Source organism: Athene cunicularia (genome assembly GCF_003259725.1).
Source record: "Athene cunicularia isolate RWA chromosome 2 unlocalized genomic scaffold, athCun1 chr2_part1, whole genome shotgun sequence".
Taxonomy (NCBI): Eukaryota; Metazoa; Chordata; class Aves; order Strigiformes; family Strigidae; genus Athene; species Athene cunicularia.
Genome location: NW_020799095.1, coordinates 100,425,456 through 100,439,115, shown reverse-complemented (window position 1 = coordinate 100,439,115; position 13,660 = coordinate 100,425,456). Strand labels below are relative to the sequence as shown.

Here is a 13,660-nt window from a genome sequence, read left to right as displayed (position 1 = left end):
TTTTTTTTTTTTTTTTTTTTTTTTTTTTTTTTTTTTTTTTTTTTTTTTTCTGTCTAGTCCATTAGTACTAAATAAGACCAGAAACATGGCAGGATCCTTTGTGCCCAGAACTGCATCTAAGCCTCAGAATTACAGCTGTAATTAATGGCTTTTCCAAGCTGGGGGGGGAAAAGAATCAACTGAGGAGAAAAACTAAACCAAAACAACACAAAAAAACCCCAACAGCCTGCAGACTGAGCAAGTTAAGGACTTTTTCTCTTGCTTACACACACACACACACTCACATGCAAGCATACAATAAAGGGCACAACTCCCAAAGCAAACATACTGGAGACTCTTCCCTGTTTCACCCCATTTGTAATCTTTTATGGTCCGTTTAAAGCATGCTGCCTTCAGGAAGGTGAGGGTTCTTTTTATTTCTTGTTATTTCATCTGCAGTTCAGCACGTTGCTTGACCTACACTGACATAACCTTAAGTAAAACAGGTTCAAGTATGCAGTTTCACCATCCCTAAAGTAAGCCGTATTTTATTAGGGTTTTCCCTCTGTTCACACTTCAGAAGAGAGGAACTGCCTGCTGTGAATTCTTGTCCAGTACTTTAAATACCACACGAAGAGCTTTCTTTTCATTGCCAGAGAGCTTCCCAAGGACCATAAGCCCTCCAAGAAAGAGAGGTGTAAATACCTTTTGTCCTTCCCTGGCGAGTGGGAAGCAGTTGGGCTAGAGAGGGAGCCAGCAGCCCCTGCATCCCACGGCACCCACCCAGCGCTGGGTGTTGCCCGAGCCCCCTCTACCCAGGCTCACACGAGCAAGGACAGAAAATATCATCAGTGCCATAACCAGTCACTTCACCACCAACTACTTCCAGCTGTAACAAAAATCAGCAAGTACCCAAAAGCTACCAATTTTTAGCATGAAGTTCACATAGTTATTTTTCAAGCAGCTGGCTGTACTACCCTATACACTGCAGCCATACACTCATTATGGCTGGTCATGTTGAATTATACGTGGAAAGGCTGCATTACTACTACCTTTTTGCGACAACCTCGGTGTTGTAACACCCAGAATCTCATATGGGACAGCTCTGTAGCTTATTAAACTAGACACACTTTTGTGCTCTACAAGCTTTTAATTGTCAAGGAAGATCATGTACAGCTATAAACCTATTAAATGTATTATAAATAATGTCACATGTTCAAATTAGTTTGATTTTATGGGGAAGACCATTCCCTTAGTTTATTCCTTTAACGCTCAGGCCACAGCAGTCTGTAAGGTACAGCTGATCTGTTACTGCAGCTGAGTGAAAGGCAGTCTTAAAATTCATATCCAGCAAGGATAAATCCAAACTTCTCCATATATGCTATTATCATTCAACATAAGAATAGAAACTTCACGAAGCCCCTAGTGTGTGTCTGTTTTAAACACTTCAAAACAAAAAAAGGGTGGATTTTTGGTCTGGATTTTTTGGTTGCTTTTGGATGTTTGGGGTTTTTTCTTTTGGGTGGTTGATTGGTTGTTGTTTGGTTGTTTGTTGTTTGTTTTTTTTCAAAAGATGGCTTATGTTATCATTCATTGTCCTCTCAGAGGATGACCTCTAGTTACTGTAGTGTGCTAGAAAGAAAATTCATTGTCACGTATGCACTTAGCAAGCTTAATCTGACACACGTTCCCATCTAACTCCTCATTCAAACAAAATTTGTATCATGAAAAACCTATGCCAAAGAAGAAAATAAAAAATTCAAACCCCAAATGTACTTCAATGAAAAAACCTACTCATTTCTAAGAAAAGCGACAGAAAGGGAAGAATGATTCCGCCTTAACATGGTACTGGCTATAACTGTCCTAGCAATTTGCACCATTGCTAATCTCAGCAGCGGTGCCTGATCTGTACAACTGGATTTATAGGTACCCTAAGCAGGTGTAGAACTATTTCTCAATTTACACACTTTTAAAGGCAAAAGGATCTGGAATTTTCCCTCAAACTACCGGTGTGGGTTTGCAACATGAGCTACAGTGTGCTTACAACTCCCACACTTGGTGGCATGGGTTTTCTAACTCATTTTCATCTGCAGGTCTCAGCAAGCACAGGCAGTGTGCTGTCTGGGACCAGAGTAAAGCCAGTGCAAAGCATGTGGATTCAAGTCTTCAGCCCCTAACATTTCACTGTACAGATCTCCTCTCAGGCCAATGCCCCTTGCCTAATGCAGACGCGGGTGCGTGCTTCTCCTGGTTTATATTTATCCCTGGCTCAGGTGCTGTTTTCCAACAGTGAACACAAGCTCGTCCACGCTGAGGGCTCTGAAACAAAGGCAGTAATTTTTTCCTCCTCTCTACACACACCTCCCCATGTGTGTGAGCCATTAAAATGATTTCACACAAACCAGGTTCACATGTCAAGGAACAAGTGACCTGGAGTCTCTGAATGTTCAAAGTCAGCATATGTTTGGCCCTACACTTTATTTATGTTCGATATGTACTTTGCCTCCCTGAAGCCTACAGCAAACAGCTGTCATTAACATTCACCCCTTCTGCTAACACTTTCCTTAATCCCTAACTGACTTTCCAGCCTATAATTAAACTTTCCAGCTGCCACACTCAGAGATGGCACCAATATCCATCATTTGCTTCTAAGCAGTCCCTAAAAAGCTTTTTTTCCAATTTCTAAGACCATGGTCTAGGTCCAGAGCCTCTTACAAGTTTTAGGCTAAAAACCTCCCATTCACTTACAGATTGTCCCCCCTTTTACTAGGGAAATTAAATGGCCAAGTAGTATTACCTTAATAATTAAACTAATACATTTTTATAGTGCCTATAGGTGGAGTGCAAAGAGCTTGAAAACTGATGGTTAAACACTGGAAGTGCTTCCACACTTTGCATGGAAAACACACTGGAAAGAACTGAATAACCACCATCACCTACCAAGCTGTTCAATCCAAGCCCAGAGTTTAAAGAGCAGCTCTGAGATGAACGAATTAAGATTTGGAAAGACCTTCTGAAAAAATGTAATGAGGGACCAAACAACTTATTTTAGACTGAAACAGTAAATTGGGGTTAGCACTTCCATCTTGAAAATCTGTTTTTCAAATTCATGTAAATGATTACTTGGACAGTAGAGATGGTTGGCAACATTTTTGTCTGATGCTATTGTTACAGTGTTCAAGAAGACTTGGTATTTTATGAGAAAATTACTGGCTTCACAGTTGAAAAGGAAGGGAGAAGATGTCTGAAGCAAACATTATTTTTTAGTAACACGACATAACGTGACCCTGAGGCTGCTGATCAGAACAGGTCAGGGCTGTGGCATGCCCAGGGCATACACACCATGGGCTTCAGGAGAACGACAATCCAGAAGCTCTTCAGATCCAGGACAAGAAAACCCCACTAGACAGCCACAAACCCATGTTACTTTCATGAGCCTCAAATGTCTGGGACATCTGCTGAGCCTCTCAGTCCACAAAGCTCCCCCACCCCAAACCTGAAAGCTGGATAATCACACACAGCATCCTCAGTTCCACAGCTCTGCAAGTCTGTGCACAGCAACTGTGGGATCCAAGGTCCCCAAATATTATATGTAGTAGCGCAGGGAAACATTTGCTCAACTGCCAAAGCATTATCATTACAAACATCGAGTGGGCTCCATTCCTAACACAACTGGCAAGTGTCCACTGGCAGTCCCAGCAGCACACCAGGCTGCAGCAATTGCGTCGTCACCTGCTGATGAAGGCACAGCGATGTTTGGGGTCAGTCACCTCCGTGTCTCCTCTTAACGTGTTTAGGAGTCACAGAATGCTTTGGCTTTGCCTTTTGCATCACGTGGCAGAGATAAATTGAGCGCTTGGATCCAGCCTTCACGTTTCAGAAACTGCAGGCTGGTTTCACAGGGGATGAAGGCTGCAGCCTTACTGAAAGTTATCCACTATTTAAACAAAGTGGGGCACCTTCAGGAAAGGAACGCATTTGTTTTCAATTTTAGCCTGTCCATTGAGGTTAACAATTTAACATTAAGGTTTTAATGTTGCAAAATATTGCAATAACTGTGCAGGATTTATTAGCTACTGTAAGGCTATTTTGGTAGGCTACAAGCAGATTAATCATTCAGGTCTAAATCAAGTCTAAAAGCATCGCTGCTCAGTGAAGAGATCATAACAGACAGGTGCAAAAATTCAAAGTTTGGACAGCTATGGCTTGTTCCTAGAGGCAAGGCAAGGAAGGTCAACATTTTATGTGGATATTAATACACTTCCAGTTCTATCTAAACTCCAGGTGAAACTTTTCTCCCTCCTTATATTAAACACATAATTTTAAAGGTGAATTTTTGAAGAGTATGCATAACATGCTTAAGCTTCAAATACGTATGGTTTGAGAGGTTAGGAGAATGCAAAAAACAGTGTTTCATTGAAAACTGTTTGTCATTTTTAATCACAGGATAACTCTTCAAGAGGTGTGGCTGATGCAATTTAAATTTTCACCTGACAAATTGAATTATTAATCTTCACAGCGCCTACAACAAAGGATGAAGCGGAGAAGTCAGTCAGCCCCAGGAGCTACTACAGAATATCCCTGAGATGGGGAAGCAGCTTCTTGCAGCACCCTGGGGTGAAGCACTTCTTGCAGCCAGGATTGCCTAGGACCTCTGTCCTTGCTCCCACTGCCACCTCCTAGCTTCGGTTCTCCAAAGCAGGGGAGGACCTTGAGCAGCCCCACCGATAAGAAATGCTGTGGTTTGCAAGGAGGGCAACAGACAAACAAAGCTGAGGGCTTTATCTGAGCCTGAAAGAGCGGTGTGTTCTGTACCAGTGGCTCTGGCAGGGAGAACCAAGGAGTTTGATGAGTTTTTCACTCATGCCTGAAGGAAAGCCTTACCTATTGACAGTCACTCCTTCATTTCCCTACAGCAAGCAATAAATACTCCAAGCTCCTGCTAAGTTTTCAAGAAGTTGCCTTTCTCTAACAGACTACACTTGTCATGATGCCTTACCACTCCAGTTCTGGAAGATACCATGCATTCTGAAGACCTGTCATCTTAAATAGTGTTAAATATTACTCTTAGGTACTAATTTTGTATCTCGCTAATATTACTGATCGATAATTCCCTTATTAGGTATCTAACAAGAGTTCAGAAAGAAATAAGAGTTCTCTAAAAATTTTGACAGAGTAACTTAAAATGGGGTTGCATACACCACAAATTCAGAATAGTAGGTTAAAATAAAGTAGGTTATATAAGGTCTTAACATGAATGACAAATGCCACCAGAAAGCAGGATTCCTTGTTTAGAAATCTTAAAGTGTTTGGCTTAAATGTGCCACTAGTCAGAGAGTGACTTCTGTCGAGCCTACTTCTCAAACTAGTGTATTTTTAAGTAGGGAATAATCCTATTCAGCATGTAAACACCTACTCAGAATCCTGTTAATGTTTGTGCTACCCCTTCTGAATTTCTGGACAGTTGCTTTCAGGCTCAGCAGACAACTTTTAATTAAGAAATATTTAACCACTAGTATTTTTTAAACAACAGCATGTAAGCAGAAATAATTGCTTATCACATCTACTTTACAAAATCAAAATACAGCCAGTGGAAACCAGATATGAAACACTTGCCTTCAGCTGAACTAGTTTTGTTTAGAGAATGAACAGACAATGCATTTCCTTGGCTGAGACCTTGATTTGTTTGCCAAGTCCCATCCTGCAGAGATTTTTCTTCTTACAACAACATCCCAAGCACAGAGGACACTATCAAGGAAGCAGACTCACAGTTCTACGGGTTAGGAACAACAGCCCTGGCATGCCTTGAAAGAAGGCAGCAAAGCATTTTTAGTAAATACGTAATGTAGCATGCAGTTAATTTATCTATTTTATCCCTTTATAACTGCTTGGAAGCTAGAGAATGACAGGGATATTCATATGGCAATTTGTATCTATAACACGATGGCATGTTGCTGCCTCATCTATTGCACGCCAGCATTTTTTTACTTAAAAAAAAAGCACAGCAAGATTTCTTGAAAATCTATGGAGATATTATGGAGATATTAAACAGTTGTAGCGAATTCCATAAACTGGTTAGGAGAAAGCATAACTACACTGATTACATTCTTCAAAGCAACATCACAGGATCAGAAGGTCACGGAGGGCATGTTCTTTCACACCAGCTACCTTGCCTTCAGATAGAAGAAACACTGGCAAGAGTTTGAAAACAGTGTTTCAGATGATGGAAAATGCAGGACAGAGGCAAACAGCAAAACAAAGTGCAATAACCGAACTGCTACTGGCTTGAGGTGAGGTGATTCAGAACAACAAAGGATGGGGAAAACACAATGATCATGTCTGCATGGCACAAACAAAATTGCAGCTGAAGAGGGAGTGAGTCAAAAACCAGGCAGAGTTTATCTTAATACAGAGACTCCTGTTACAGAAGCTACTGGTATCCTTCTGGCCAGTGTAACACAGAAACTACAACTGCCTTGACTCCATGGGTAACCCCAAAACCACGCCATTTGCCTTATATCAGCAAGAGACATTTTTACATCTGTTCCTATAGCACAGCAGTGGGAAGTTGGTAAAAATTTTTAAAATAACTTATTTTTATTCTTCAGCTCTGCATCCTTAATTCACTGCCCCCTCAGGATGAGAAAATGACTGGCTTTACTACTCCACATTATCATGTTAGTAGAGAAGCTGCAAAGTGCAATACTAATGGTTTATATATGATGTGAGTGTAAGAAAAATAGTTTGGGGCCTGCACCATCAAGAGAAAGTCAAGGAATCTGTGTCACACCACTAGCAAAGGAGGATAAAACACTTTCCAACTTTAAATGTGAAATTCTCTATTGTTTGGTTTTGCTTTGTAAGAACTGTAGTCAGTGGTTAAAGATCAGAAATAACAACCTCAATGCCAACAGCCTGAAGAGAAAGGCAAGCATTTCAAGCAACTTTAGTTATATCAGCATTTCATCATCACAGTAATTGTGTGACAGACTTAGTTACATGCAAATGCCAGTAGGTAAATGGCTTATAGAAAGACTGACAATATATTTAAATATATTGATGATGGTAGTGGGTGCTGTCTTTGCTCCCTGCCTTGGACAACCGGTGGGGGCAGAAGCATTGTCTTCTGGCTCTTCTTCAACCCATTTGCAGGCACAAAGGGTTTCCCAAGATCGGAATAAACTAAGACAAATCAACTATTCTCTGGTTCTTGAAGATGTCATTAAATAGAATGGCATGAAAATTGGTTGTGGTGGTGGTTTTTTTTTTTTTTTACTTTTACCTTTTTCCAAGTTACCTGCTATAGCCTATTAATATATTATTGTAATTTATATAAGGACTACTGACATTGAGGACAGGACCAAGCACAGAATGCAAGCCAGTAGTCAATACCAGATCTAAACTGTCATAAAGTCCGTCCACAATCTCCGTTTGCTGCACTTTGCTTGCACCCCTGCAAGTGAGTGTCCAAACTCCAACAGTGTGCTGGTAGATTAAAAGACCCTCTTAATTTCCACACCTCAAATTCCAGCTCTAAGCCTGCTAAGAGAAAGCCTGCAAAACTCTTTAATAAATCACAGAAATCAGAGATGGAAATTAGGTCATTTTGCCCACACCTCCTATCTGAACTTTGAGTCTGCTACCCATACGGTGCTGATGAGTGCTCTGTCTCGTAACTCCTAAATGATTCAAGTGCTGAGGTTTCTCCCAATTCCCCAAGCAGGCAGTCCAATGAACCTCACCAGGCATACGCTTCTCACCTACCAGCCTCATCCTCTCCACCCCAGTTTTCTCTCTGTCTCATTTTGTTCTATTCCTAGTTATGGCTCTCTCCAACTCCCCCAAAATCTGCTCTTGATGCTACCTCAACCACCAGCCGGCAAAAATTGTTGCTCAGGAAACGTTCTTCTGCCTCTCCTGTAATCCTACTGTAGTGTGCTGCTATTTTTAGGAGGAAAAGGAGGTGGTAAGGCAATGAAAGCCTGCCAGCTCCAGCTGTACAAGAATAATGCTCCAGTACGTGGAAACTACATTACAGTGTTTCCCTTTAAGCACGTATAATTAACCAAAACTTTCAGTCTTCTGGAATGATCCAAAAGAGAGAGACAGGAGAAATGGAAAAAACAAATTCCAGGGTACAAACCCCACCATCTCATTTCACCTTTCAACCCTGCAGCCAGGCCTCTCCTTCCAGAGCTGTTTTCAAGATTTTACATCAGCGTTTGCCTAACGAGCCGCATGGTTAAACCAGCGACATACTGCCGTAATAGAAGAGACCGATTAAGAAAACTGCTTACAACAAGGGGTAACTTAGCCTAGCACCAGCCTCTCAAGTAGGAGCGAGACCCATGTTTTACTCCTGCTTCAAGACAAGGCGACATGCTGACCTCCGAAAAGGCAGTAGTCACCCATCGCCCTCCCCAACCTCCCTGGCCTATGCTGGTGCCAGAGGCCCCATGCAGAGGGCTCTGTGAAACCAGTGTCTGGACTACCAAGACCATCTGGTTAAACAAAGAGACTCTGCTTTCCTGAGAGCACACTTTTATACCTCACACACCATCTTTATCAAACCTCATATTTACTGATACACAAGGTTAAGAACCGCTACTAGGAACAAACCAGAGGTACTAGGTTTTTTGCTGCAAATAATTCCCACAGGCAAGCAGCCACGTTTCTCTCTGTATAGATGTGTATGGCTGTGTACTGTCTGCATACTGCAAATCACACTGTGCTGGGGAGCAGAGGGGCCGAGCACTGTCTGCCCCACCCCTTGTTCTGAAACAGCCGTAATTTAATTGAAAGAAAACAGTGATGAATTCAGTGGACCTGATGAAGTCATCATCTCCAGGGTCCTTAGAGAGATTACAGCTTCCTGACCTAAACTATGATTTGGCAGGGTCAGATTTTGATACCTCTGTCTAAACCAAACCGAGCCTTGCTTCACAGACAGGCTTACCAATCGCTGTGGGAAGACTGGCAGATAAAGATACTCCCTGATGCGACTCAGGGTGCAAGAACAGGTCTCTCAGTTAGCATAAACATATGTTTCCTAGGTCTGGAAGAGCTTTTTTTTTTTTTTTTCCCCTCTTCACAGCCTGTTTGCATTTACTGGCTTATTAAACAAGATTTTATTTGCAGCCAATATGTCCTAGGAAACCAGGAGGTGTTACACATAATTGCCCTCAGATTCATAAGGAATAAACAAGGTAACCTCCGCCCCCAGGGACGACTCCTGCTCCACTGCCACCACCAATGTCGCATTCCCCAGCTGCCGGGGGCCATGTCACCTCCTGCCACCGGGGAAAGACTGCTAGTGCGTGCTGGCATGTGGCTGCCTCCCAGGATTTACTCACCTCCTCCGCTCCTCCAGGGAGGTGGAGAGTGCTGAGGCTGAGCCACTGCAAGGGAAGAAGCTCTGAGGATGAGGAACATAGGAGAGATAATCCCAAATTGGGAGAGGGGGAAGTGGGGCAGGTGTTTCAGCACCTTCCTGGGCGATGGGAAGGACAAGACAGTGCCAGAGGCTCCTGCCCCAGCAGGGTCCTCGCCAAGGAGCCCAAAGGAAGGGACACCCAGCCAGTGCCCACAGCTCAGGGAAGGGGACGTGTGGTGGAAGTGACAGGCAACAGTATGGTTGGGGGAGCAGGACACAACTAAAGAGAAGACCAAAACCACAGGCGTAAGCGTGCAGCTCGCTCTGGTCTGACACAGGCTGGAGGAGGGTGTATTCGCTTCCTCTCTACCATTAACATCCAATCATCTATCCACATTGCTCCAACCAAGACCCCACCCAGGTCAACTGTTCCCACCTCAAACACATTCCCCTGCTTGCCACCTGCAGCCCCTCCGGGATCAAAATCCAGTCCCTGTTTTAGGGAAAAAGGCTGCAGTGAAAGCCAGGCAATAGACACATGCTATACCTTGATAGTCCTGGTTTTAACATAGCCCGAAAACACAAACATCAACCATTCTCCAATCCACATGGGAGCTTGCTTCTCCCACCTCTAACTCATTAAAGCAGTGCTATGACTCTTCCTTTTTGTCACATTTGTCAGCAAACATACGTTTCATACAAATACACGCACATGAGCATGTATCCAAAACTGTATCCTTCTTTTCCTTCTCTTTACTCTCCCCCCCGCCTCCCGAAATATTTCTTTATATTCACATATGCTTTTCATTTATTCTAGTCCTTTACCCCCCACACACTCTCCAAGTCCCTGGTTTCCACATTCTTCTTTAACCCTCTAAGGACTTTTCTCAGTGGGATCAAACATCTGTTGGGCGATCCTCGGGCAGATTTCAGTACTTCTTTTGTTTCTCAGCTCGCCAACAGATCAGTTTTGATAGGTAGTGAAAGAGATTCTCTGTCTGTGGCACACAAAGTATTTCCAAGATCTATAAAGGAAAGGGTAAAAATTGAAGTGGCCTATGTAAAAAGGCTATTTTTCCCCTTTTATTTACTTCTGTATACTTTCTAAATTTTTATTTATGTGTTACCCTTTCACATACTGCATCCCATAGGATGCAAATAGATTCATGATTTAGAAGATTATAATAATTTCCTGTTTGCTTTTATTCTCTTTATTCAAGAACAACGAGCTCTGCTAATACAAAGACAACGTAAAAAGTGAAGATTTCTTTTTCCTCCAGAGACGAAAAGCTGACAAATACTCAAATTGCATTATATCAATTACTCAGGAAGGGTGCAGGAGATACTGAGTTTGCTGTCTATACAGCACATTGTCTCAGATTAACTCAGCTGTCCCAAATACTGACCCATTTCTGCTTTTCCACAGCTATTAAGTCCTCGGCAATCCTCCCGAGTTTCCTCTGCTCCGATGCTTATGGTGACAACTATTGAGAATGGCAGAGGCAGGAGCAAAGGACCCACAGGATTTCTCTTACCAAAGCCAAGATAGGTGCTTATGTTCCTCTTCTCCACTACCTGTGCTGTTCATTTTAAGAAATGGAGAACTTTCCAACGAAAACAAGCATTTCTCTTTAGGTGTTTCTAGCTAGCTAACGCGAGAGGAAGTGCTGTGTGTCCATATGCACATTTAGACTTCAACCATCCCCCAACCACTAGAAATGGCTAATACTGGAGATTAAAAACTAAGACAAACATGTGACAAAACCTAGAGAATCCATCACCTTTTCAGTAGTTCATCTTGTTTAAAGGCTTCCTTTACGGTACTGATTCAAACTGCTTAATGATGCTTATTTAAGTCTGGTTCTGGGTAACACTCTTTTACATACTCTATAATTGCTATACTAAATTAAAACAATCCATCATGATCCTTTGGAATAAAGATGTTTTCAGCTTAATTTTCAGCTTAGTTGACAGCAATCATATTTTTCAGTTATACATACGCATTTATTCTCACTTGATTGGAGAGAAATTATGTCTGAACAGAACACTTTGAAAATTCAAACTCTGCAGTTGAAACATATTTCCAGTTAAAAACGTGATGAGTAAGACGTTAAAACACGATATCCCAGGGTCATGCTATACACACTGAAAAAGCACAATCCTGCAGACTCACGAAACAGACCTCCCTGCACAGATCGACCCTTTGTTTTCAAAGCCCAACATACATTGAATGCCACTGACTGTACACAGATTCTCACCCCAGGATGTATTTCAATGTGATAAAGTCACACAGTTATTAATACTTCCATGTTGAAAATGCTGTAGCGCGAGAGATAAAGCTGATGCTTCATCTTCGTGAGAAACAACTATTCTTTTATAACTGCTTATAAATGGTTTGATGTTTTCTCGGAGACAACAAGCAGTCATTTACTGGTACATGAGATTTCCATGAAACAAGTCTGAATGTCACCCGCCGTGAATAACACACATAACACATTCCAAGAACTTTCTGTTAACTCAAGATTATGCCTGAAATACAAAGAAGCGACATTTTATGCATTTAAAAAAATAGCCATGCATAGCCCCCAAGGAATTCACAACCATTACACCAAACAACAAATCTTAACAATTGAAAGTGTGAGCACACTACTTTGGGTCAAACCTACCACCAATGACCATATTATCTATAAAACCCTTCCAGCCTTCAAAGAAAAATCTGTGAACAGTAATTCTTTTCCATCAAAGAGTAAATACTCAGCAGGTTGCCACTACAGACAAAAAAAAACAAAAAAGGACCTCACCCTGTTTAATTCAAAAATTATGTAAGTTGTAGCTTCACCTTCACTTGCTCCTTCTCAGAAGAGAGAATAAAACTCCAACTAAAATTAGACCTCTCCAGTTTTGCTGCAGTTCCCCAGCAGACAGACACAGCCCCACCCTGTGAGAAACCGCCAAGGCGGAGGGGGGGGGCTGGAGATGGTGCCACACCCTGATGCTCCCCCGACTCCTCCTCCCCCCAAAGGCAAAACCTGCCCACCATACAAGTGGGCTCCCATCGCATGTGCTCCTGACATGCATCTGACCAGCTCCTCGGGCACAGGAAGAAACCTTTGGGGAGAAAAGGCCATCAGCTGCATCACTCACGGAGGGATGCAACTGTGGGCAATTAGTCTGGGGAGAGGCCCAGGATGTACCAGTCTGATTAAATAAAACCAATGTATTTTTAATGCTTCCTGCTGTGTTTCATGTTTTCTGCAGCAGTGTGCAGGTCTGCAGCATGCTGACGGTTCAAGCAGCGCTGTGAGGAATAAACTTCCAGTGGCTCTTACTCTACTGCGGTGCTCTTGGGCTCTCTTCTCCCCTGATTGCCATGCAGGTCTCATCCTCACATTCGAGCTGAAACTTTCCAACCCAAGGAGACCAGCATAGCAGCATTCGCCTGTATTACATTATGCATGTACACACACACAGGTGCAGCAAGAGCCATGAATTTAACCACATCAGTGATGCAGCACAATGATCTTGACCTTTTAATACTCTATGAAAGGAACGTTCTCAATAGATCTAGAGGAAAAGCATACACTCGATCGCATCCAACCAAGATTTACTGGTCAAAAACCTACATAGTTTACTCATATCCTCATTTTCTGTGAGACTCAGCTATACTTTTTTTCTTCATACAAATCTGTCAACTTTCTATGGACACAGACAAATGCTGACAATATTAAAACTAAAATGAAAAAGATATCATTCAGCTTGCCACACTAAAAAGATGACTACACGTGGGACGCACCTAACCCAGAGTGTTGGGTTTTTTTTTTTGCAAGCAGGCCTCTCACTTGCAATCATTTTGAAAGAAAAGTGTTCAAACATCATAGGTACTTTCCCTCTGTCTTACAAGCAACGAGCATGTTGACTTGAGGAAATACTTTCTTTCCATCTCTGCCTCAAACAAAAGCACACACTGGAAGAACAGCATTCATAACCACCTTTACCAAATGCCCTCCTCAAGCTCTCAGCCTCAGGAAAAATTAAAAAAAAGAGAAATCAAGAAACTGCAAGACCGGGTTTGCTATACTTTGTTATTGCATGTATCGTAAGATTGCGAGTTTTCAGGCTTCTCGATACGTATGATAAAGTTTCAACTCTGAATGAAAAATAAGAAAATCTAAAAAGGCAAAACCACGATTTCCCCCACTCCCCCAGCCCCTCTCTGGTCACCCAAGCGCAAGGGGCCGCAGCTGGGATGCGGGAGGGTGGGCCCCGCGCAGCCCCTCTGCCAGCCACCCACTCGCGTTCTCTGCTTCC

At 42.5% G+C, this 13,660-nt stretch overlaps 1 protein-coding gene across 22 annotated transcripts in view; it reads right to left on the bottom strand.

The window, feature by feature from the left end:
• Nucleotides 1-13,660, bottom strand: part of EPB41L3 (erythrocyte membrane protein band 4.1 like 3) — a 97,553-nt gene that overhangs the window by 82,508 nt on the left and 1,385 nt on the right. For 7 of the 22 annotated variants that reach the window (XM_026843755.1, XM_026843757.1, XM_026843759.1 and 4 more), the window contains exon 1: nucleotides 12,154-12,257. The exons of 1 other annotated variant lie outside the window; for it this stretch is intronic. The gene's annotated coding sequence lies outside the window, so the exon portion shown is untranslated. Of the gene's footprint in view, nucleotides 1-12,153; nucleotides 12,261-13,660 lie in introns of those variants that run through there. 14 more of the 22 variants (XM_026843744.1, XM_026843748.1, XM_026843749.1 and 11 more) reach the window with 6 other exon arrangements.